A 27,289-nucleotide genomic window follows, 5' to 3' on the forward strand; every position below is an offset into this window, starting at 1 on the left:
ATCCTTCCCCCCCGCGCAGTCGCTGCCAGATAATGAGGTTGCGTAACACTTAAACTCTTCCCTGTGTTGTTAATATCGATTAGCTCACTCCGTCTGACGTACAACAGACACACACAGAGCGCTCAGTTGCCAGTCCATCAGCTGGCAGATCAATCAGAGCCTAATGAGATAAACGAGCTCACTAATTAGTTAACGAACCGCTGGCTGACTGACTGACACAAGCACACACAGAGCCAGCCTGGCAGCTTCTGCTCCTGTCAGCTCAGGGCAAGAGAAAGTTAGGGTTGCCTGGTAAAATACATTTCACCACATCCCATTAAAATCTGTAAATGCATCATTTTGTTGAACAGGGACTTAATACACCAAATTAACTGGAGGTGCTATTGTTGCTTTTCCATTTTAGATTTTATCAGAGGGGCAGATATGCCTTTGCATGTCTGATTTCCAAACTAAGCTTTGCATAGATGGTAGATCATTTGCTGATTTTTATAACTGGTGGATTTTCTCCACTCAAGACCCACATAGAACTTGACATTTTAAATCTTTTAATCTAAAATTTGTAAGTTCATAAGGAAGTGTCTTTATCATTATCATCACAGCAAATTCCTCTACGATTCAGACCCATTAAAAAGAGATACTGTAATTTACTGATTTTTTTTTTAGCTCAAGGTGATTTACAGAAAGAATTTCAGTCAAATCGTCAAAAATACAAACTGTTCTATAAATGTAAATCTTGAATTAGGTTTTAAATCTTGATTTATTTATTGCAGACACACAGTACTTGCTTTACAGAAAGCTGCACAAATTCAATCCTTGATACCTGAGCAGTACAAAATTTTGTCAAATACGCTTTTTTGCTTTCTTTATAAAAATTAAAGACCCTCCCTGGTAAAATCTAACTTTGTTTAATTTTGTTAATTTGTCCATATGGTGTTCATGTGTTTGAAGACAAATCATGAGTGAAATAAGATTCATGGCTGAGCATTTCCACCAGACATTCTCAAAAAAAGCGGTACACAAATCCACAGAAATGAGCTCTTAGGGGTTATATCAATGAGTGTACAGTCTTTAGCATGAAGACCAGAAATGAGAAAAAACATTTGAAAGAAGTGTGTATTCTTTCAGATAATTCTGTGATGTATCACAAAGAAATTTAGATTGTACTAGACTCATCACCTTGGTAACCTAAAAATAGAGCAGAAGCTTAAAAAATGTTGTGAAAGGGTCATATTTTAACTCAAAGAGTGCTATTTTCCTAAACTTAACCATGTAGTTTTGCTGCTATATATGAAACTTAAGAATGATGGTACTAAGTCACATACAAATTCAACAATTTAGTTATTTACTGTAACTAATTCTTAATGAACAACAGTTTGGCCTCTGCAGCATCTCTGGTAAAAGCATGAGTTGCCAGATATAGTGGGTTAATAGTACGTTTAGTGCACTAGGTCTCTGTGCAGGTGTAATTCTACCAAACCAATTAATTAGCATCAATGGTGCTGGCAGGCATATTCATTTCACTTTGGAAGTAGCCAAGCTAGGTGTTGGAATGAAAAACAACAAGTGTACTTTGCCAAATTTTGAACAATTAATCTAAACCACCAACTTGAAACAGAGATTTCATTACATTAATATTATGTAATCGCTTCTTCCAAGTTGTAGTGATAAATTTTCCCTCCTTCCCTCATCTCAATGGATCTCAAGACAGAGTTAAATTAAGAAAACCTTCCTCCTACATTGCCATGCCAGCCCACCAACCTTTTCACAGGTTGATAATGAAACTCTGCGGTCTTAAGCACACAGGCGAATGAGCATAAATGACACCCACATCATCTGTTAAAGTATAAAAGTGTTTTCGCTCTGGAAATTGGCTGTAAAAGGCATCAGGGAATTGGCACTGTTAAAAAGACTTTACTCAAATGAGACTGAAATTAACTGGTAGGTAGAGTAATCGTTTGAGAAACGTCTTTGAGAAGCTTTTCATTCAAAACAGAGATTATGATTTGGATTTTTATGCCAGATCGACATTCAGATTTTGTTACTCAACAGATGCCAGCCATCATTTGGAGTCCAGTTCTTCCCAACATGTTGTTGGCTGGTAAAACTGTAAAAGTGACCAGCAGATTTAGGCCGGTGGGTTGGTTTGACTCAGCTGTGACTGACAGCTCCGCCCTCGTAGCCCTGACACTCTGCTATTTATCATGGACCTTTCATGTGAGTGTGTGTCTGCATTGGCATAGTTTGCTTGTGTTACACTGAACTGGATACCCCTGATGTCTCTGGGACCAAAGTGGCTTCAGTTATACAGCCACATAGCTGAAGTGTCCGTGGGGACAGCCCCGAATAATTTTAGGGTTGTGGGGCAAGCCTGGACTGGAAAGCTGACAGAGAGACAAATAGCCCAACAGACAGACAGAAATACAAACAGATAAACGGACAGATGGCTGTCACAAAGGTTCACCCAAAAGGGGTGCAGGCTTTTCAAAATAAATTTTTAAAAAAGGCACCAAATAGGAGGCAGCTCAGGCCTGTGTGTGGCAGCCAGATTGGCTTGGTTTTGGGGCTACAATCTGAGACTGATTTGGGCTGAGAATCACTGCATACAGAGACATTTGGGCCAACTTTGGGCCATTGGTGGCAAACCAGATTTGAGAAACGAACATGTAACAGTTTAAGAAGACAGTTGGCGACCTCTGGCTCATTTACATCAGACCTAAAGTTACCAAAATTTAAACAAAGCTGTGAAAGTTGGACAGGAAAAAGCTCCAGTCTTGTACAGTTTAACTACATGCCAACATAGTTCCTCAAAATTGACTGAAAACTTCATAGAAACACAAATGTTAAAGTCTCAGGTAATTGACAAAATTGATTAAAGGTTTTCATTAAGACAGTCCCTTCCTGTCCTAAAATGGCTTTGATGTAACTCTGCAATGCTTCCACTAAAATGTACAGATATATGTAGCCATTACTTGTTTGTGAACAAACCCTTCCTCTACTCGCTGCACATCAAGCAGTTCGCCTATGACTTTGCTTAAACACTGTACAACAACTGCACAATACACAATGACAGGTTGTAATATTGGAGTGACTCAGTCAAGAATGATGGTCCAGAAAGTCCCACCTGCAGGTTGACAGGATTGGTTCCTTTTGGTATGACTGATTTAAGATTGTCATTGGTGAACAGTTTGTAGGTGGAAATGCTCAGCTATGGTGTTAAATGCTTATTTTGCTCTTAATGTGTCTTCCGGCATATGAAAAACACCTTGTTTTTTTTATTGAAAACAGCCTTTAAGAGTTACAGTTTATGGGCTTCTTTCTTCCTGACAATAAAAAGGATAACATTGTCTTTATTCAATGTTTTTAACGCAGTGGTTCTTATGAAGATTTACCTCTTTGAAAATAAACCACAAATGTACAGAATTTATACATATTTTACAAAAAGGATCAGTAACTCCCCTAAGCATGAATGCTAAAGAACTTACATTTGGTGCACTATAAGAAAAATACATCCTCTGAAGAAGCAGTTTGTGTCATTGTTACTATAATCACTATAATCATGACAAGTTGTCGGCATCCTGAACAAGATGTGTACCACACAAAGAATCTTTCAGGAGGCTTTGACAGCACGCCAGTGGCTGAGGCTCATAAGATACGTTGATAAATGCCAGGAAATTTCTTGATTCTTGATTAAAAAATTAAGAATTTCATATGAACTGCCCAATAGGATGCCATGTTATCTTCACCACATTATGTTTAAATATAGACAGAGCACCACACGAACATTTATCTTCTAAAATGAAGCCATTTTTAGAGTTACATAAACTAATGGGTTTTATCTTTTATTTGAAAAATGAGAGAGTTTTAGCAAATGTACAAATGTACAATAACAACAACAGGTTATTGAGAGCACGGGGTGAAAAATATACTTGTTTTCATCCTTGTCATCTTAATTCCTCTCTTATGGCTCTTTACATTCTATAATGCTTCTATTATGTCACAGGTGTTACCTCTGTGCTGCAGGATTAAGGTGTGTGGGGTGACTTGAGTTTGTGTTGACTCTCTGTAATTAAAGTCGAGGGTAACCTCTGTGTTTTGAGGTTTGGCTCGTTAACTTTAATGACCAGAAGTTTGGGGTAAACACTGTGTTTTTTTGTAATCTGCTGTGTTTTCCACCGAGGGAGGTTTATGGTAACCTTTAAGAGCTGACGTCAGCCGCTGTACCTGCACAGCTGACCACTGCTGAGTGTGCTAGAGAGCCAGACAACAGCCTCCTTAATGAGGGTGAACTTCAAGGTTTGTGTTTAGGCTTCCTTCAGCCTGCTGGGAAGGTTGCTGGCATACGGGTGTGTTTCTGTGTGTGTGTGTGTGTGTGTGTGTGTGTTGCCCTTGTTATGCTTGGGAAGCCCCTTATACACATTGCTAGACTTCTAATAATGAACACCGCCTTTGCAAGTAAGTTGAGCCGTGTGTGTGTGTGTGTCTGTGCACGTGTGTGCACGCGCGCGCATTGTATCACCCCCAGGGGGCGACAGGTGCCACCGGCAACATGAGACCCTGCAGAGTGACATGGTGAGAGAGAGACGGATGATGGAGGGGAGAGAAAGTGGGGGTGAAAAGATGACAGAAGAGTTAAGGGGAGAGAGGTTAGGCTAAGAGGTACACAGCCAAAAGTACACCTAAACGTTGCACCCATGTGAGATTGTATTCTGAAATCATGGGCATTAATGTGATGCTGCAGTGTACAGTTGTCTAGTTTTAGACTTTCTAAAAGATTGTGGAGCCTCGTTGCATTAACGCTGGTGTTATGTGGTCAAACTCACAGGTGCGCGGACAAACTGTCGTCTTTCTTCAGGTCAAAATGAGATGTGGACACATTGTCATTTTGAGACTGTTGTGTAAAAGATCATTGCATGTTGTAGCATTAAGCTTTACCTTCATTAGAAACAAGAAACACGAAAATGTCCTCATAGTTTTAGCCATGGAGTGCAGTGGGGTTGACAAAATGACAGAAGGAGTTAGATTGAGAGATAGAGACAGAGAGAGGAAGGGATGGAATGACAGGGAAGCAGAGATAGACAAATAGACACAGAGATAGTTTTCACTGCTGGAATCAGGGACAGCTGGCCTTGTGTGTGTGTGTGTGTGTGTGTGTGTGTGTGTGTGTGTGTGTGTGTGTGTGTGTGTGTGTGTGTGTGTGTGTGTGTGTGTGTTGGCATGGCTCAGTTGCATAACATTCAACTGGGTCCCCCTGTGGCTTAGAGGCTAAAGTGGTCCCTCTTGCTTTCTCTCTCAGTTCAATTAACTGAGGCTTTGTCGGCATGACGGTTTAGAAAAATCTAAATACAACATCGACGGTTTAGTTTAGGGACACAACTGCAAATTCATTTTAAACTGCAGTGTTGGTGGGATATATGCGCCACACAGAAGTTGATTTTTATCTGCTATCAAAAAGTATCCAGAGGAACGCGGCTGGTGAGGGTCTCCTCTCCAAGGTAAGCACGCTGTTTCAGAACCACCGTGTTTCCCATGGTGCTTTGCTGCGGGGAAACTCTGCTCTGGAAAAACCGCCCTGCATTTTCTCCGCTCCACTTCCAAAGATGCGGGCTGCTCTCTGTGTGTCTGTGTGAATGTTTGTGCATCACTTTAGGTGGAAGCTTACAGACGTGCGCGGCTGAATGTGAGTGTGCGTATGTTTTGTGTAACCCTCCACATGTGGGCACCTGCAGACTTTTCTGAACTGTTTGTATGCGTGTATTAGTACGAGTGTGTACAATAATGTGTGCGTGTCAGGTAAGCAGTGAAACGCTACCTCAGATTAACTTTAGTTTTGATTGGAGCGGAGGGCGTGTGCAGACCAGACAACTGTTGGCATAGCGAATGATCCAGACTAAGTCGCCCTGGATACAGGTCTTACAGCCTTTACGCTACATTTCTTGCCCGTACTAAATCACAGATAGAAAACAATGGTGACCTTTGAGATGGTTAAGACCTCCCTTTTCTACGTAATACATCTTGGCCTTCTCAGATATCAAAAAGCTGTGTAAATACATCCAAGAAGAATTGCAGCCTGATGTATAACAGGTGTAAATGCATGCAACTCTCCAAGACAAATACATAATATTTACTGCCCCCAACTGTGACTGTCACTGTGTGGTCTGTGGAAGTACACTCTGAGTCTTTCTCCCAACTTCAATAAAGCAGCAAGAAAAATGAGACAGCGATAATCCATGTGTTTGAGGGGTGACATTAGCTAAACTTTCCTGTAGTTCATAAATATGATTCATCCGTGTCTTTGTGTTAGGTCATATATAGTTCACCTCAGTTCAGCCGAAAAGCTCCTGAATGCATAAAGGAGTGTTGAACTGATCGCAAATTGTTGATTTTTGTTATTAACACATGTAGCATATAATAATTTTGATGAATTATTTTGATTTTAAACTTAGAATTGGTTTGGTTTCTCAACCGAATGGCATTCCACAGATGTGTAGTTTATGGGCAGTCAGAAAGTTTAAAATATAACTGTTTTCACAGTTTCCAGCTCTGATAAATGGTGCAATTTTCTTAATTTTTTAAACATAACATGCCTTTCAAAGCCGCAGGCTGGTTTTGGGGTTCAGAGGGTTAAGTGACATGTGGAGTTTATGAGCATACCAGACACTTCTAAATGGGTGCAAATGAGGCATGAGACAGGATAGCTTGTGTGAAAATGAGGATTACAATGGATACAAGCAGAAACAAACCCAAATAAGAAACACACAAATATTTCAGCCTCACTTGCAGAGCTCTCATTGGTTAAATCCTCCCACAGCTGGCTGCTGGATATCACACGTGTTTAAACAACTGTTGCATGGTTGACGACTCCCAGTGTTGGAGTTTCTGGCTGGATTGTTGCCTTGTCACTCATAGGAACAAGTGAAAGTAAGTCTGGTTAGCAGCCATCAGACTGAACCAGTGCTTGAGATAGAAGGACGGAGAGAAGACAGGGGAAGAAAGTTAAACACTGACAGAGAATCATTTAAAGAGGGAAACAGAGACAGACTGATGTATAGAGTGAGGACGTAAGAAAAGAAAGACATTTTGAGGGTTGAGTGTGATAGACTGACCCAATAAAAGACACAATGAAAACACTTCTTGGCAGACAGAATGTAAACCTGTAGACAGACAAAGACCGAGATGGAGCCTGGCTGGCGACGAGTCTGAGACGCTCCTAGCCATATTTAATCATCAATTATTAATGCAGTAAAGATGGAATACAGGAAATTAATATTCCCCATTAACAAAGAAGAAGAGTGAGCAGGGGCTTGTAACGGCTACCACAGACAAACGGCCTCCATTTAGAGGTTTACATTCTATTCTTTACTGGCCAGTTTCCCTGATTATGGGGTCCAAATCAGGTCACGTATCACATTGTATGTGATAACCCAAACTGTTCCACTTCACATCCATCATTTCACTTCCCCTTTCACTCTGAATGTCATGTTGGTTCAATTCATTCCATTTTACTTTCTCTTTCTTTTTTGTTTTCCTTACTCCTAAGTCAAGTGTAATGCACTTCTGTAGATAACAGACACCGACACACTTGTTAAAAAGGTGAAGCTTTGATCCAACCGTTGACCTCAATGACCGTTAAAGCTACCCAGCTTTAGCAGTAAAGTCAAACGTACAGAGATCTAGACTAAAAGCAACAATGAACTGTTATTTTAATTTGACAATTCTTTTAGTAATCACATAGCAAACCTGCTAACTGTTTGGCAGCAGTGAGCTAGAGGTCTTCAGGGGTCCACCGGAGCTATAGGACCCAAGACTCAACCCAAAACGTCTATCCAGATCAACGTTTTATACAGCCAGTTGTGATCATACAAGGCTGTGTGTTTGTGTAGTGTAGCTTGCAACAATGTACCAAGTTAGATGATAATATATTAGCTAACATTAGCAGTGGTAGCAGCAACCAAGTTTCCGTGGTTCAAAAGGACAAACAGATAAAGTTGTCTTTATTATGCTAAATGGAACAAAACTGCAACGCTGATTCTAAATGGCTTGCATTGACCCCCAGTCACCTGACAGTGGACTTGAAATAAGGAATGGATTAGCCAGGCTGTGAGGTTTAACAGAAAACCTGGATGTATTTTACCAACCTTCTTGGTATGGAGGGTGGATTTTATGTGTTACGACCAGACACAGGCTACTAATGTTACATTAGGTAAATCACAAATTTTGTAAATTAACATGAACTTGTCAGTAGTAATCAGCTGTGAAATTCATGCTGATCAGGTTTTTGTCTCCAAGTTGGGCATGGATGTCTGGATCTGGGTCCGATACAGTTCCACCGAGTACATTTTCATGTGTTTTTGGGTTCAGGCACACATATTTGCAAGTGTTAAGATCTCTGTTGTAAATTGCACCAACTAATTACAAGCTCTATCTCCTGAAAGTTTAACAGGCATATTGTTTCCTATGTCATGTCACCAGATACAGGGAAATAAACCAAATGCTTGTTTTGAGGGTTTCATTTACTGTTTTAGGCTGTCTTCTTTTTCATTAAAACCTGGTTTCTTTGTCCACATCTCAGATTTCTTCAAACAGATGATCGGTTGTGCTGCTTTCACCTTGACCCCAGTTTTTGCCAGTTGGAGAAACAGTTGACCAGTTGGATCTTAAGATAGATAAGAAAGATGCAACATTTTAAACTTTGTCACTTTAATAAAGACAGTTAGTGAAAGTCCTATTTGAGTTTACATCCCATTGCAGAGACTGCAACAAGATATTTGGATCCAATTTGATTGTGTCTGAGTTAAAGATACAGAAATTGTTGACGACTACATTAAGTCCTACTTTGCAAAAGCTGGGGATAAGTCAACAAAGACTAATAAAATGCAATATTGACATTAATATTATTCTTTAATCTAATTTAAAAGCAGGTTTAACTTCAGGAACTGTTACAAATGATAAAAACACACAAGTCTGACAGCATTTTGTTTTGAGGCTACTGAGGGTTGTCACACTGGAATACTGTGTGAATGTTCCCAAGTTGTATAAATAATACTTTTTTCAGTTGTTCACATTTTGTCAGCGCAACATGAGGTGACATGACAGCGCTGAATACAGAAGGGTGTCCAAGCCTTCTGGGAACTGTAGTTGCTGAACGCTAACAGCATTGTATCTTGTTAAAATGACAGCATGTTCAAGTGGTGTGCTTTGAGCGTCGTATCCATCACAAACTGACAGCTGAGGCTTCCTTCTCCCCCGTCCTCCTCAGTGCTTGCCTCCTCCTCCGTTCCCCTCCCTCCATCCTCATGGTGAGTGATCCTAACAAGGCGGATTATACATTTTCAGACCGAGAGCAATCCAGATATGATCAAGTATTTATGTAAGCTGCACTCTCACAGCTCAGATACATACAGAGCCCTCGACTCAACAGCTGTTTCATAACCAGCGTGTGCTGCTGTGTATATGTGTGTGTGTGTGTGGACGTTTACAAGTCTGTGTTGTGTGATAGCTGATAGTCAACAATAAAGCACTGAATTATAAATGTGCATTTAATGCTTAGGAGAGAACAGACATCTATCTGGCCTAGTTAGAAGGTGTGTGTGTGTGTGTGTCTATATGTTGTGAGCTTTTGTCTCTTCTGGTGTCTCTCAGTTGAAAACTGTAAATTGTTGGCTACTTAGTTATATTGTTGAATGCAAATCTCAAAGAGCTTGGAATATGGTGTATTAAACCATACATTCTTGCTGCTTCATGGCAAGTTAAACTCTAGAAGGACTATTTATAGTGAGCAGGCTCCATATGTACATAATTCATAAAACTGCGTGGCAATACATAATACATATTGTATACATCAGTGTTAAACCAGGCACAGGCGGCAAAGTGCTAAGGTTTGCAAATATACTGCATTGTGCAACACACACACACACACACACACACACACACACACACACACACACAGTACATATACACATGTACAGTAAGTACATGTCGACACTGACCTGAGGCTGGCCTATCGTGCATGCATGAATAAATATAAAATGCATTCAAGTTTGGTATTCTCTGTGCACAACAGCAGGGGCTCTAGTGTCAGTGACACGCAAACACACATACACATACACACATAGATATATCGATATATTGATATAGATATCTATGTAGATATATCTATGTATGTATGCATGTATACACTGCACTAGGGAGACAGAAAAAGTGCATGTACAGAAAGATCTGTTCTGTGTGTGATCACATCATTTTGTGCACTCATGCTTGTATGCAGCATATGCATATGTTCCCATGAAAACAAAAGAAAGACAACGCTTCTCAAACCAAGGTGCCTCTTAGTTTAAAACAACATCTTTTTATGTTGACGTGTTCTAGCTGACTGTTTAAAAGATGTCCATGTATAGCAGCTCATGCTACAGCAGCATAAACTCTATCTGTAGCATTGCCTCAGGAACCTACATGTGTGTACACGTGCGGCAACAATACAAAACCCCACTAGTGGACAGTCTAGTCAATTCTGTCAATACCTACTCAAACAAAACATCAGCAGCAACAACAAACAGAAACACACAAGTGCAAGGTTTGTATATCTGTTTCCACATTGCCTGAGCGGGTGTGGTGTGTCTACATATATGTGTGCTATTGTACTGCGTATGTGCAGGTTTCTTCACCTCTACGAGTGTTTTGCATGTGTGTTTGTGCATATTCTGTGTGTGCATTATACTTGCATTATACAGGGTATGAGTTAAAATATAAATACCTGCGTATTTGTTCGATGTCTATAATGAGAATTGTGGAGTTTTTCAACTCTGCTCCTCTGGTCTGTTAACTTGGCAGCTGCAGTGCTTGTGCCAGGCAGGAACTGCAGCCAGCTGTACTTCTTGTAGCTGCTTTGTCTTTGTATCAGAATCCTTGTCCCACTACTTTGTCCTAAAACTGACCTAACAAGGGCAACAGATTCTGCTCTAACCAAGTATTTTAAAATATATTATTTTCCACATTATCTTAAACACAGAAACATATGCAGTATGAACACTACCTGCATATGTATATACTCCAGTTCAAAAGTTTAGGGTCACTTAGAAATGTCCTTATTTTTGAAACAAAAGCAGTTTTTTTTTAATGAAAATAACATTAAATTAATCAGAAATACAGTCTAGACATTGTTAATGTGGTAAATGATTATTCTAGCTGGAAACAACTGATTTTGAATGGAATATCCACATAGAGGTACAGAGGAACATTTCCAGCAACCATCACTCCTGTGTTCTAATGCTACATTGTGTTAGCTAATGGTGTTGAAAGGCTAACTGATGATAAGAAAACCCTCGTGCAATTATGTTAGCAAATAAATAAAAGTGTGAGTTTCCATGAAAAACATGAAATTGTCTGGGTGACCTGAAACTTTTGAACGGCAGTGTATATGTAAACATTTGACTTCTACTGCTATACAAAGGTTTTCAAATCTAAATGCATGTGTGCACTGTAATTTTCTTCCTTTATGTGTAGTGTATGCTGGGCTTTTGTGTACTGTACATGTATATTTGTGCGCTTTTGTGCGCGTCCTTGCAAAAGTGCCAGAAGTGTTGGCCTGGTGCCTCCCTCCCAGCCGGGGCCCCTCCATCTATTTCTGGCTCTGCGTCACGCCTGGGCTTTACTCCTGTGGCAAGAGGAGTGTTTCTCTAGGGCTCCCACTCTGCTATACACACACATACACACACAGACACACACACACGCAGACATATACACACACACATACACCTTCCGACAGACACACACTCTCACATGCCCGCCTGGTGAACGAGTGAGCACACTCAGATGTAAACACACACAGTGACGGACGGACAGAGGAGCGGATGGAGGCATGGATGAATGGATGGCTGCTGACAAACTGGACATAATGGAACTTTAAACTTGTGTTCGTGTGTGTGCGTGCATTGGTGTGTGTGTGTGTGTGTGTGTCTGGCACAGAGAGAGAGAGAGCCAGAGAAAGTGTGCGAGAGGGTCGGCCGGTCGGTGTGTCTGTTACCGTGGCGATGGAAGGAGGGAGTGTGAAAACAGAGGAATGCTTTCGGTGATAGAAAGAGAGAGCTGGCCAGGTTAGTCTATCGATCTATCTATCTATCTATCTATCTATCTATCTATCTATCTATCTATCTATCTATCTATCTATCTATCTATCTATCTATCTATCTATCTATCTATCTATCTATCTATCTACTTCCTGTCTTTTCTCTTTTCTTTTCTTGCCTTGCTGTCTTTCTTTCTTTCTCTATGCCTGTTAAAGGGGTGCTTTCCTGTATGTGTGTGTGTTTATGTAGAAGTGTGTGATTGTGAGAGTGTCTCTGTGTGTTTGTGTGTGTTGCAACTAAGCAGGGGGGATGTCCTCGTCCGCTGTTGTCGTGGCGATGCAGCAGCCGTGAATGACAGTGTGTGGTAATGGTGTGCGTGTGTATGTGACAAGGGTGACACTGACAAAAACTACTTCATCAGAAATTTGCCCTCTCTTCTGCTATCATTCTGTCTGTTTCCTGAGTGTTACTCATCTATCTATCTATCTATCTATCTATCTATCTATCTATCTATCTATCTATCTATCTATCTATCTATCTATCTATCTATCTATCTATCGATCTATCTATCTATCTACTCCAACCCTCATCCTTCATCATCCTCTACTGTCTCCCAGGGTGCTGGTGTTAATGGACACACACACACACACACTGGACAGCTGACTGTCTCACACAGTGGTGTCAGTTCCCTCCATTAACCGAGGGGTGCCACCGCAGCACGCACACACGCACACACACACACACACACACACACACACACACACGCACACACACACACGCACACACACACACACACGCACACACACACACACACGCAAGGTGTTGGTCGTCTCGAGCCTTGAGAACAGTGATTTACGAGAAAACAGGCTGAAACCTGTGTGTGCCCGAGTGTGTGTGTGTGTGTGTGTGTGTGTGTGTGTGTGTGTTTGTATTTATGTTTCACGTCTCCCTCGCTGCTGGGACGTCCCTTGCGTAACAAGTTACTCTCGTACACACAACACAAACACACACATACACACCGCCATTTGTCTGTCAGAGCAGAGAGGTGCGATTACAGTGACCTTGCCATTCCTCGTTGTGCTTTTTTCCCTCCCTCTCTTTTTTCTCTCTCTGCATGCCGTTTACTCTTTTAAGTGCTTATTTTCACTCGACTGGATTTTTTTCATTTCCCTTACTCTTTCGCTGTTCTCTCCCTTTCCGCTTGAGTTTGTCTTTTTTGCCCAGCGTCTTCCTCACTTTGCTTATAGCTCCTCCGTCTGTCTTTTATCCCATCCTCCTTTCTGCCTCCCTCCCTTCCTTCTCTCAGCGCCGCTTTTGGCTTCAGATTTCTTTGAAAAGTATGTCAGGTCTAAGTGGCATCACCTTTTACCCTTATAGATGTATTTCACATGTGCTTCCTATGGTTTTCCTCCTCTTTTCTCCTGTCCTCTTGTTTTCCTCTCATTTATTTCCTTTCGTATTATATTCTCCTTCATTCTCTCACTCTCCTTCCATCTAAACCATAAAAAGTGCCTAGTTTTCGATCATTTGTATGTTTTCATCTCGATCAATATGCTTTAAAGCTATGAAAAGGGGCTTCTGCTCCATTGTGCAAAGTTCTACTCAGTGTGGATCTGATGACAGACAAGGAGAGTGGAAAAGATGCAGCTGTGTGTCTCTTTTACTAGAAACGGACGGACAGACAGACAGACAGCTCAGTAAATACTGTAGATGGAAAGACAAATAAAGTGACAGACACAAACATGTCAGACAGACCGACAGACAGATTTGGAAGCAAGAAGACAGACAGGCAGACAGATAGGAAGTCACTCAAACACCAAGGCTGGCAGGCGAGTTGACATTCAGATGGACAAGTAAACACGTAGAAAAAAAAAGCAGACAGGCAGACAGGTAAACAAATAGAAAAAAGGAAGGACACGCAGACGGGAGAAACAGACAGAAAGCCTGACAGACGAGTAGAGAAAGACGCGTCTTGCCAAAATGGCAAGAAACAGCCAGACACTCAAACAGTGAGACAATCGAGCCGTCCAAGCAGTCAGTAACGGAGACTGATAAGGCTGGTGTAGCAGTGCAGGCAGACTGACGGACAGAGTGACAGACAGACCAGCAGACAGACCAACAGTCCCTCCAGTCCTCCGAAAACGAAGCGTAGGAAGTCCTGCCGCTCCGCCAAGTGTGTTAAACCATTTTTCCATTCACAAATTCTCAGACAGTGAAGTGTGCTGCTTCTGCCCTGGTATGTGCACGTGTGTGTTAGCAGTGCACGTGTGTTTTATGCGCGATGCTCCGGAGTCGGCTGAGTGGGCGACGAAGGCCACAGTTGATTGCTTTACTTCAGCACAGATAACACTGTTCATTTGAATTGGAGCCGTTGTTTTTGTTGGGAGGGGATGTTTCTGGGAAGAAAGAAAATTCTCATCTTCAGAGTTCTTTCTTCCCAGAAAGATGCTGTTATACGTCTCGGTTTATGGCTGTTTCCACATCTTTCCCTGCTGGAGGAGCTGCTTGAGGATATAAACTTTTAGCACTTACAGTATGCAGGCAGTCACATTATTTTTGATGATCGTCTGCAAGTGATGAAAATGTTATGTTTTTATATGTGTTAAAGCTACAGAAACTGTATGTCAGAGCCAACTCTTGTCCGAAGAATAGCCCAGTGTTTCAGATTTTTTTTTTTTTTGCGTACGGTATGAAAATCATTCTGCAGAAGCAGCTTATCCATCACAGGGAACTTCACCCACTATCTGGTTTTATTTTTGTCGTGTGTGTTGTGTTGTTGTTGCCAGGTAAAGTTTGTTTGGTTGTCTGTTTGTCAGGAAAAGTGATCTGCCGTACAGAAAATGAAGCGTCGGCTGTTTTGAATAAACATACAGTACTGGAGACAGGACAGTTAGCATGCAACTTAGCAAACAGCAGTTGCCAACATGGATGCCCCTCAGCAAATGATGAACAAAAGAGATCATAACTAACTTCTCCTCCACTGAGAAGCTTTTTTCAAAAGAAGTTGGCTCCGTCTGCTGAAAAGAAAATGTAAAATCCCATTTTAACAACAAGAAAAAACTTTTATACCTGACAACTTAAAGATATGTTCAATGTATTGCAACTTGGGTTGTGTTTTCTTACTTTTGGCCATCATATCGTTTGGTTATCACAATAGTATACTCAGTTAAGTGGCAAAGTATTGGTTATATGCTCAACTAAAATCTGATAGCTAATAATAATAATAATCTGGCACAGTTTTCTGGTGTTGGCTTCTTGTTCTTGTGTTTCATCCCTTAGTCAAGGTACGATATGTGCTACTAGTTGAGGTTGTGTCTTATTGCCTGTTATTTTTATTATATATTTGCTTACTGTGCAAACTTTGCAAAGTATATCTTATAGCTGAATCAGACAGTTTTAATATCTGATGGATATTTGCAATGGACAACTTCAGAGACGTTATCAAAGCCTCCTCCAAAGCCTCCAATGAAATGTCTCACGGATGAGACATTTCATTAGGTTTTAAAGTTTTAGTCCAACTTCCGGCCGTCAGCTAACAGAAAATGGCAGAAATAGATGCTGAGTTGTTAGGCTGGTGCAAATATGCATCACTGACACTGCAAACAACTAATAAGATAAGTGCTTTAGTGCGCCGAGATAGCCCAACTGGTTGAGCGAGCGACCCATGTATGCAGCGGCCTGGGTTCGATTCCAGCTCGCAACCCTTTACTGCATGTCTTCTCCCTGTCTTCCTATCAAGTAAAGCCAACAAAAGGCCAAAAAATAGCTTTAAAAAGATAAATGCTTTAGTGGACACAACTTCTTATTGTTAATGTTAGTTGCTGCTAATTCAGTTTTGTCTTTCCATTCTCTCTCTCCGACATGTTTCCATCTTTCCGTTCATAAATTCAGCCACAAAGCCCATGTTACCAAACACACTTAATATCCCTGACACACTCTTACGCACACACTCACATCCATACGTGCGCTCCAGCAGGACAGGTGGCTGCATCACCTTGACGTCCAGTTTTACGCCACACTCTACGTTCATCTCTACCTCTCTCCGTCTCTCTCTCTGCAGGTATAAGCCCCTTATACCTTCTGTGCTGCAAACGCTGCCAGGACCACACACACACACACACACACACACACACACACACACACACACACACACACACACACACACACACACACACACACACGCACACACACACACACACGCACACACATGCACACACACACGCACACACATGCACACAGCAGGTAGTGGCAGCATATCATAGCCTCTGGTCGCCTGGCGAACAGAGCTTCACAATGGAGGGATGATAGGGAAAGAGGGACGCACAGATGGAGGGAGGAAAATGGAAGGGTGAGCACGAAGGACATGTGAAACAGAATGAAAGAAGAAGTGGAGGGGATGGAGGGATGTTGACGGACTCACAAAAGGAAGGAAATAATTATTGAAGGGTGGCAGAAACAGAGAGCTTGATGGAGGGAAGGACAGATGGAGGGAGAAATAGAAGCAGGGTGGAGGTGTAGAAGAGGCGATGAAACTTAGGAAAGCAGGATAAAGAGCAATGGAGAGTGATGGAGTAATAAAACGGAGAGAGGGAGGGATGGGAAAATGAGGAGTGACAGAAAGCGTTACAGAGGGATGATGAGGACCGAGGAGTGAAGAAAAGGAAAGAGGAGTTAATTAATGGAGAATAAGGAGGGATGAAAGAGACAACGAGTGTTGAAGGGGAGCGACTGATAGAGGATGAAATAGAGGGATGATGGAGGGAAAAAGGTGGAAGGAGTGTTAGTGATGGAGGCAGGAATTACAAGGTAATGAAGGAGCGATGAAAAGAGTGATGTGAAGGCAGAATAGAGGGATGAAGGATGGTGGGAGGTAGAGGCAATGATGAAAGTCCAATTAAGTGATGGAGCAAAGAAAAGAGGAATGATGATGGAGGAATTGTTGCTTATAGCTGTGAAAGATTTTCTGTTGCTCCTCTTTTCTCCATCTCCTTCCATTTTGGCTTCCCTTTTTTTGGTATATTTTCTGACTGTCATCTGTCCCTCATCTTTTGTCCTCATTGTACCTGTTTTTACCTTCTTTTCTGTCCTTTGTCACTACTCTTCCTGTCTTCCTCTGCCTTGCTGCTCTTTCTATTCAGCCCTTCTTCCTATCCTCCTCTCTCTTTTCCTTTTTTTCTTCTGCTATATCTCCCTCTGTCCTTCACAGTTTTTTTCCCTATGTCTGTCTCCTTATTTCTTGTGTTTTTCCATGCCCACAGACTGTCTGTCTAATGTCCTGTCTTTCCTCTTCTTCCCAGTAACTGCGTTGCACATTGCAGCAACATGTTCAATAATGCACTCCTGACTTCCCAGGAAAGGCCCATCTGCCTCCGCGTTCGCTCTCCGTCAAAACGAAAGAAAAACGATAAAGAGGCCCAACGCTGTGCAGACATGGAAACTTAGAGAAGTTAACTGTTTTCTCTCTGCCAAACTCTCTCTCCTTCTTTCTCCTTCGCTCTTTGCAGAGGTGTGAAAGTAAGTGTGGTTGTATGTGTGTGTGTGTGTGTGTGTGTGTGTGCGTGTGTGTGTGTGTGTGTGTGTGTGTGTGTGTGTGTGTGTGTGTGTGTGTGTGAGGCTGGAATGTGGAGGCTCGTAAGTCACCTCTGATTTTCCACTCCCGCTGGGACACATCCCATTATCAGTTTTATATGAAACTAGGAAATTCCTCTGCGGTCTGAGAGTGTATTTTGTGTGTGCATGTGTGTGTTTGTGTGCGACGCATGTGTGTAAAGTCTCGAGGGGGAAAGCTGTACGTTTCATGTTTCATTTGTGTTCATAGGTGTGCTTGTGTCAGGTGGGAGGTTACAATATGTGTGTGTGTGTTGTCTGGCTTTATAATGAGCAGCTTAACTGTGGAATAAAAAAAAACCTGGGCATTCTCTTTCCCCTTCTTTCTATCATAAAATCCCAAAAATCAATCTCACATTTTTTTAATCAGTCCAGTTTAGAACACAAACACAGAAAATGTCCAGATTCAGGTTCAAAGTTGCTTGTTCCAACTGTAATTATGCAGAATTTGTGGATGGTTTGGACACACTATTGGATGTTCAAAATGTACTGTTGTGTGATCCTAAGTTGAAGTTGTTAGAAAGAATTTTGCTTGGCTTGGATGTTAAGCATTTTTTTGGGAAATGCTGGTTTGTTGGTTAGTTGGTTTAAATTAGAGTGGTTAGATATCCATGGACATGATGTGTAAACAGATTTTATGTATGACTGTATGTTGGTGTGTACATGAAATATGTGTACACTGTTGGGGATGATAACTTTTTAGATAGCACCTTTTCAAAATAAATTACAAAGTTTGGGTTTGGTTGGTTGGATAGCTGAATGGTTACTGCTTGACTGGTTGATTGATGTTTGGGTTGGCTCGGGTTGGCTGTTTGATGCCTGGGAAGCCACAGCTGTGTTGCTTAAGATTCCTGTAACTGACTTTGCTAGGTTGAAAGCACAGCCCAACCAATTCTGGATTCTTGGAGATGATGTAAGTACCAATTTTAGGGAGCAAAAATACAGCTGACAGTACATGGGCTGTACTTTATCTTATCTTTATAAACGTGTTAGAGATACAGTGAAAAGGAAACATGATGGGGTTATAGTTTATTAACTTCACAGCAATGTATTTCACCCACTAGTTAACTGCTAGGCTCCGCACCACTGTCTGTTCATCTGTGAGACCTACTCTGCTACATGTGCTGCAGATAGTGCAGAGATTATTCTAAACAACGGTTTCAGTGCTGATCTGCTGGACAGTTTATTTCTGGGGTGTCAAACTGGTTTTAGTTCAGGGGCCACGTACAGCCCGATTTGATCTCAAGTGGGCCAGACCAGTAAAATCAGAGCATAATAACCTATAAATAAAAACAACTCCAAATATTTCCCCTTTTCTAGTGCAAAAAAGTACAGTCTGAAAATGTTCACATTAAATGAACTTTATGAAATGAATCTTTTTACCAAACGTTATGAACAACTTGAAATTTCTTGAGATAAATAAGTGAAATTTGAACAATATTATGCCTCAGTTTATGCTTTGTGCATTACAACGTAAAGGTAACAGTGTATCTACAAAGGCACAAAACATTTAGTCACAGGTATCTGGAACTGAACAATACACTATTTTACTTTATCATAAAACAACTTGACAAGATCTAGAAATTGTTTTAAATTTGCATTCATTTCCACATCTGTGTAGTAATCCTGACCATCTGAACTGACACACCACACCATAAAAACTACAGTGGAAACTATTAAGGAAAACAATGTTATCTCCCTGTATTGTAAATGTATAAAATTTATATTATTACATAAAAGTAGTGACCGTGTATGAACAATAGGTTTCCATCAAACCAACCCTTTTGTCCTTAATCTGCTGACATTGCATTTCACAGTGTTCAAAGTCTTTAAATATTTTCACAGTAAGGATTCTTTTTCACCTTTGTAATTTTTACACTTTACAACGTCATCATGCGGGCTCGATTGGACCCTCTGACGGGCCGATTTTGAACCGTTGGCCATATGTTTGACATCCCTGGTTTACTTGATGGCACCATTTCTAAATTATCTCAAGTATCTTTTTCAAATTATACTCTGTAAAAGAAGCTTTCAGATTGTTGACACATATCAGAGAACTTACTTGAGAATACCGATACATACATAACGACCGACTGATACCACACTGCAGTAGAAAAAGTACCTGCTTTATTTAGTGAATAGATGGTTACTTGCTAGATACTGTGAATGTTGGTCTTATGGTTGTAGATAGGAATTGCTTGAGGCATTGTTTGTTGTTTTTTTGTGGTGTTATTAGATGCTGATGACATCAGGGAACGTTTGAGGAGAGAAACTCATTCCAACAAACACAAATTGAAACTGAGTGATGTGCTGCGTCACCATTTGGATTGGTCACAGCTGTCATGAATTTATTGACATTTGATGTGTGAGTTGTTTAGCCAGTTCGCAGGGTAGTTGTTTTGAAAGTGTCACAAATGTTAATAGATTTGGTAAAACCTCGGACTGTTTGCTGTATGCTACATGGTTGATTGGAGGTTGCTTGTATGTTTGCATTGACCATTTATTGTTTCAGTCGTATGAAACTGGGACACAGCTGGAAAGATCTGTGTAACGCAGAAGCAGGACTTGGATACAAAAATACACATGAAGTAGTTTGAGGCTGTAGGAGGCAGGTTCACTGCAGAAGAGGAGAGGAAAAAAGAGAATAGGGAAGAGATGAAAATAGAATCCAAACTGTTCCTCACCCGGAGGCCTTTTTTTTACTTCCCAGTCTACTCCTGGAATGGAAAATCGGCAGAGGAATATTCCACACCTCTTTGTTTCTCCATTGCCCTCTTGTGTCTCCTCTCCACCTTGATCTTTCCATCTTCCATTTTGGAAAGAAGGTAGGAAAAGAAAAAGGATGTGATTAGCTGGATTCAGTCCCTCGCTTTCTCGAAGTCACGTGGCTGTAAGGGTTGTTTTTTAAATCAGCTTTCTTTTGTTGGGCTGCCACTGAGCAGACTATCAGGAAAGATGGGAAGGAGAGCGAATCTTTTTATCTGTCAGCCTAGGGTGGTTAACGGATTCCAAAATTCACTTGCTTCTTCCCTGCTTTTTGGCAGCCAAACATGCTACTTAGAACGGATTCAAACTCCAAATGATAGTTGGTTACTTGCCAGAGTTGGCTCGGTAGACAAGGCTACCAGACACAGCCACAGGTTGCCAGAGTTTGGCTGGTGGCTGGTGGTAATTTCCCACCCTGCAGCCATGTATTCCAGATGTTGTGGATTTGAATCCAACTTGTGACCTTGTTTCATGTCATCCCCGTTCTCTCTGCTGAATTTTTCCTTTCATCGTTTTTTTCCTCCTTTTTTCCACACTCAATGCACCACAAAACAAACAGTATTGTAAGTGCTGTTTTTAAAAGTCTTTGGATGTGATGGTGTTGGTGGATTTTTAATTGGGGGCTACAGAAGATCCAAAGGATAAACAGATTGTTTTTCGTTCATGGTGTTGCTGGAAAAAAACCTGTGTAGAGCATGTAAATATGACACACTCTTTCAAGAAAACTTCTTTTGAGATGTCCTTGAGCGAGGAACTTCTCCTACAGCCTTGATACAACAAATGATGGCCACAGTTACAACCACTCTGGAGCTGTTTTGTGGGAGCTTTGTTACCGTATGAAGAGTTTTCAGCTGAATATTTGTTGCAACTGATGTAAATGTATCCTACTAACGAGCACTGTTTGTGTGTCCAAGCCCGGATATCTTATCCTGCCATGCCGTACAGCTCCATTGTCATCCAAATGCTATTGAAAAAAAAACAAGAAATGAGTCACACTGTTGCACCAGCTGCCCCAAATAATCACCAGAGAACCATCCGTAGCTGAAAATAGTCCCTAACATTTGCAAAATTTCCTCCTGTTTGGGTAATAGTTTCGACAAGTTACACACATCTGTCAGTTAGGAGGTTACTCGCTGTCTTTTTTGAAAATCACACCACGTACTTGTGAGCAGTCAGAAGCAGAGGGCTTAAACGCCACAGACAGGGTAAAGAGTTGTCATTGGATTTTTTGGCATAAATATAAAATATCAACCTTATCTTTTAAGTCAAAGGAGTGCATGGTTTACAAGATTTGCATTTTTAAAAATTGACATTTTTTGTGATGAGCTAGTAAAACAAATGTGATAAATACGACAAACACATTCCCTCTACTGATACCGATGTGCACTTGCTTCTTTCTTAATATTCATTAGCTAATGTTCTTAAAATGGTTGAACCACTTTTTTCTGACTGACTCTCGCTAATTTCTTTAAATGGAATGAATGTTGCAGTAATACTTATAATAATTTTAAGTATTACATCCAGCAAAATCTAGGCAGTTGCTGGAATACTAATAATTCATGGGCTTTCCCTTTAAAGCGTCCAGTGTCACATAACTTACATGAGCTTAATTCCACAAATGTTTACACTCATGCTAATGATGGTAACCTGATTACAACTAATGTACAGCACTGCCTACTGAAATTATATCATCTCCTCCACGACTTCCTTCATCCAGTCATCCTATTGGTGGTTATTTAATGAGCATAAGTGGAACTGAGATAACACGTTTAAATGTCTGCTTTATGTTCTTCACACAAATGGTGAGAAATACCGTGTAAAGTGGGAATGTTGAGTTGATTCACTGGTTAGTTGATTGACTGTTGGTTATTTTGATAAACATCTGATGATTGTGTCAGTAACTTTTGGAGCCAAAACACACAAAAAAAGCCCCCTCTAGTTTCAGCTTATCAGTTGCTAAGATTTGCCGCTTTAACCTTTTGAACACCAAGCAGTTTCTTGGTAATTTTTTGCTCATGTCATATTTTTATTCACTGTTGGTACGTTTCAAAATAATGCCCTCCACCTCTATGGAAACAGTACACCCATGACTAGAAGTAGAGAGAACTTAAAAGTGAATTCTGGGTAATATGACACAGTTATGTCATAAATCAACAAAAAGAAAAGAAAATGCAAAATTTATATTATCGCAAATAACATGGAAATCAACATGTACAACATTTTACCAAGTGCTATCAATGTTGGAAGAAGATGACTACATATTATAGATGCAATTTCCATTTTAATGAGTTTCCATACTTGTCCTCTTTCTGCTTTGTGCAAAACACAGCCTGACATTCAACCCAGTTCAGCCAAATAATCACTGAATTTGTCACATGACTACTGGTTGCAGTGAAATCCCAAACATTTTCACGTTTTTGTTAAGGATCACAGAATATTTTGTGTTTTATACAGAATTTGTTCAAATAAATTCTGCTGATCTTTTAAATATAACATTCCTTTCAAACCCGCTGGCAGATTTTGGGGGTCAAAAGGTTAAGTTCTTTATGTGTCAAACTATTGGTTAAAGAAAACAAGGCATTTGAATGTGTCACACTTGACTTAATTGGTTAATGAAGCCAATAATTTGAAGGTTGATTGATAGTGATAATAACTGTTGCCCTAATTCTGGGTGTCAAAGGTCCACAGAGAAAAAAATCAGAAGATGAGAGGCTGGTTTCTAGCGGTGGTGCCACTGGTTTAGACATTAAGTTTTAAGACGACTACGTCAGTCTGGAAAATTAATAAATTCCACCCTCAGGTATAGCGTTAGCTGTGGTTTTATAATCAATACCCAGACCTGATCGGTTTCATGTTAGCCCCTGTGAGTCATGGAATCACTGACTGGACTCAGCTTTAATGGGATTATGGGTAAAACATGCAAAGGAGCTGCGTTGTAGATTAAGTGTGATCATGTTGTTAGGAATAGTCCAATAAAAGAGACCCGGTGCGGCACAGATGGATGGCTTTATTGTCCTCTCTGGAAAAGCTCGGTACACACGGATGGAAACACACAAAGTCAGCCTCGCCATCTGTGTGTGTGTTTTGACAGACATGAAACAGAAAAACAGTGTCATAGTTTTTTCCTGCCTGTACTCCTTGGCAGAGCGGAGTAAGAGGACGACTCGGAAAAATCTGATCTCAAAACAGCCGTCCCACTAGAAGTGTGTGTGGCACATGTGACCGTCCACTTTTCTGTCAGTGTGTGTGTTTTGATGTTTTCCATTCATTACGTTGCTGGTATGTGTTTGGATATTTGTATGTGTGTGTGTGGCAGTGTGTGTGTGGCAGTGTGTGTTTCCGTTCTCTGCCACATTTTAAACCATGTGGTAGAGAGACGGCAAATCACATGAACCGAAGGAACTTTCCTGACTGTGAGCTTTCTCTCTCTCTCTGTTTCTCCCCTCTCTCCCCCTTTATCTCTCACCCCTGGCTGTCTTTTCTGCTCACTCCTCCACCTCAGCCCTCTTCTCTCTTTTCTCTCACCCATATTCTGTCTGTTTCTCCCATCATTTATGTCTTTCCTTCCCTTCCCTTCTATGCTTTTCTTTCTAACAATCTCTCTCTTTCTTGCATCTCTTCCTTCCCATCCTCACCCATTTTCCTTGCTCCCCCACTCTTCCTCCTCTCTATTTTTCTCTCTCTTCCTTCTCCCCTCTCTCCCCTCACTCAATCCATTACTCCTTTCTTCTTTCTATTTCGTTTGCCTGTTTTCTATACCTCCTACTTGTCACACTTTCCCCTGGTCTTTTTCGTTTCCTCCTTGTCTTTCCTTCTCCTTCACTCTCATGCTCTCCGTCCATCTTTCTCTCCCTCCTCTTGCACCCTTTCCATTTATCTCTTTCTTTCTTTCTTTATGTTCTCCTGGCTCTCTTTCTCCTCCCTATTTCTCTATTTTGTATCATTCTCTCACACCTCCACTCTCTCACTATCTGCTTCTTTCTCTCCCCTTGCTCTCTCTCTTCCTTCCTTTCTCTGTGTAGCATTCTTTCTCTCCCTTTCTCACTTTTGCTCTAGCTGCTCCTCCTTTTCCTCTCATTCCTCCCTCTCACCTCCTCCCTCTCCTTCCATACCTTCCCCTTTACCTTCTCGGTTTTACTCCCTGTCTCGCTTTCTCTCTTCCCACCTTCACTCTCTGTTCCTTTCTCTCCCAAATTTGAAGAAACTCTCTCTGTTAACCCCTGTCTGACTCTGTCCTCGACTTCATTGCTTCCTTTCGTTTTTTCATTTCGTCTTCCTTTAGAGAACGTTCAGTGTGTGTGACCGTACAACGAGAGCGGTGATGGGGGATTTTACTTCACACCTCTGTTGACCACTTCCTCTGCCACATCCTGTTTGTGTCCTATTGCGACAGTGAATGGACCTGCGCACACACACACACACACACACACACACACACACACACATATAGAAACCCCTGATTAAATCCACAAACATGCATGCAAACTATAAAACCGCTGAAATATAAAGCTCTTTTTAGACATGGGGTCTACACCTTTGCTGCTTCATCAATCTGGTAACATGACATCATTCTGTCATTCAGACATTCGTCTTTTTTTTACGTTAATAATCCTCACCAGCTTCATTCAGACTCAACATAGTGATGTAACACAAACACGATATGTGTAATTCACACAAGATTGGACAAAAAAAATCTATTCATGTATGATGCTTTATAATACACTAATAAACCAGGACTGAATCTAAACTAATATCAGTTAATCAAACTGTCCAAATAACACATAGCCCAGTTTAGTTATGATTTCCTGAATGCTGACAATTCTCTCCATGTATGACGGTACAGTTACTTCTATTTTACCAACTCTAATGTAATAATATCCTCCTAAAACAAGTGATTTAACTGCAGCTGATAAACTGTCACTTTGTCACAGTCTTAATCTCAGTGTTTGAATTGCCTGAAAAAAAATCTTTCAACCACTCATTACAACTTGTTAATGCTACAGTATGTTTACACTGGCTTGAATACTTCAACTCAGTATGCATTTTTATGTTCCATAAAGTAAAAATATTGTAAATGCATCCTTATACATTTCATTTGTCCAAATGTCAGTGTGCTGTATCTGGCATAGCTCTTTTTTTAAATCCATGGAGTCACACTCATGATCCTCCTCATGTGTGTTTTCTTACAGATGGCCCCATGAAGACACTCCCATTAAAACTGAACTGACCCCCTGCAGACCACCAGGTAAACCCTCCAGCGTCCCCACCTGTCTCTGACCACATGTGCACTGTTCAGGCTCAAGTTGCTCCTCAGAGGTTTTTACAAGATGGTGGACAGCATGGCATGTGTTGTGTAACTTGAGTTTTGTGGCTGTGATAAAGTGTGTTCGGTTGACAACCAGTAGTGTGAATCAGAGTGCTGTGTGTGTGTGTGTGTGTGTGTGTCTGTGTGTGGGCCAAAAACGTGTGTTAGGGCTCTTTTTCCATACACATAATCTGAACCCATCTAAAGTTAACATTTGCAGCATAATTCAGGGCTGTATTCTTAACCTTTGGACAGTCTCCAAACTGCCTTGGACTACTTTCCACTGTGTATTTCAAAATGACATGAACGCAGTTTAAAGGAAAGTTCCTTGATGAAGGAATTTCAGAAAGAGATGATTCTGCAGTGATAAACAGTCTGTTTGTTTTTTTTCCACAGTGACACAGTTTTCTTGTTTTGGCATTTGAGGTTAACTGTCTGTGTTAAAATTACTACTTTTACTTACAAGTCGAATGTGTTTACATGCACACCAGATGAATATGTAGAACTCGTGGCCCTTTAATCTCTCAGAATTAGGGGACGGAAAGTAATTGGAAAAGTTGACACAACTTTTATTTGAGAAGGAAAGTATCTGCAAAGGCTATCAGCTGCATCTCATGGTCTTCTCCAGCAAAATAAAACTCCATTCACAAAGATGTGATTGAAAGCTCAAGAAAGGAACTAAAAACTGGACTGACTTGAGCTTTGAACTGTGTTACTGCAGCTCACATGGAGCTTTGAACTTCATCCACTAGTGATTTAAACTAGGGTCTTATGACTGACCTGGCAGTGCAGAGAAAATATCATATATGAAAAATTCTTAAAAAAACTTAATGTTTAAAGCGTCTAGTAAGAAAAGCTGTGAGATGTAGTGAGGTCAAAATACTATATAAATATATATATATATATATATACACACACACACACACACACGCACACACACGCACACACACACACACTACCGTTCAAAAGTTTGTGGTCACCCAGGCAATTTCATGTTTTCCATAAAAACTCACACTTTTATTCATGTGCTAACATAATTGCACAAGGGTTTTCTAATCATCAATTAGCCTTTCAACACCTTTAGCTAACACAATGTAGCATTAGAACACAGGAGTGATGGTTGCTGGAAATGTTCCTCTGTACCCCTATGGAGATATTCCATTAAAAATCAGCCGTTTCCAGCTAGAAGAGTCATTTACCACATTAACAATCTCTAGACTATATTTCTTACATTAATTTAATGTTATCTTTGTTGAAAAAAAAATGCTTTTTTCCAAAAATAAGGACATTTCTAAGTGACTGCAAACATTTGAAGGATAGTGTATATATATATATAGCACTATTAAAAGTACCTCAAGCTTGTATTTACATACAGTGCTCTGTGCTCACACTTGAACTTGTTTTATAGCGTATCCAGGTTGTTTTCTCCTGACCTTGCTTGTGTTGTATCTACTCTCAGATGTACGTTGCTTTGGATAAAAGCATCACCTAAATGAAATTGTAGAATTGTACTCGAATAAATGTGCTTAGTCACATACAGCCCCTGTAT

General features: G+C 40.7%; 1 protein-coding gene across 3 annotated transcripts in view; it reads left to right on the forward strand.

Moving 5' to 3' along the window:
- Window positions 1–27,289, forward strand: part of hivep2a (HIVEP zinc finger 2a) — a 126,860-nt gene that overhangs the window by 32,730 nt on the left and 66,841 nt on the right. Inside the window, exons 1-2 of one of the 3 annotated variants that reach the window (XM_023267748.3) lie at window positions 11,775–12,089; window positions 25,625–25,680. The exons of 1 other annotated variant lie outside the window; for it this stretch is intronic. The gene's annotated coding sequence lies outside the window, so the exon portion shown is untranslated. Of the gene's footprint in view, window positions 1–11,774; window positions 12,090–25,624; window positions 25,681–27,289 lie in introns of those variants that run through there. One more of the 3 variants, XM_023267747.3, reaches the window with a different exon arrangement.

The sequence above is a fragment of the Amphiprion ocellaris genome, chromosome 12 (assembly GCF_022539595.1).
Source record: "Amphiprion ocellaris isolate individual 3 ecotype Okinawa chromosome 12, ASM2253959v1, whole genome shotgun sequence".
Lineage (NCBI taxonomy): Eukaryota > Metazoa > Chordata > Actinopteri > Pomacentridae > Amphiprion > Amphiprion ocellaris.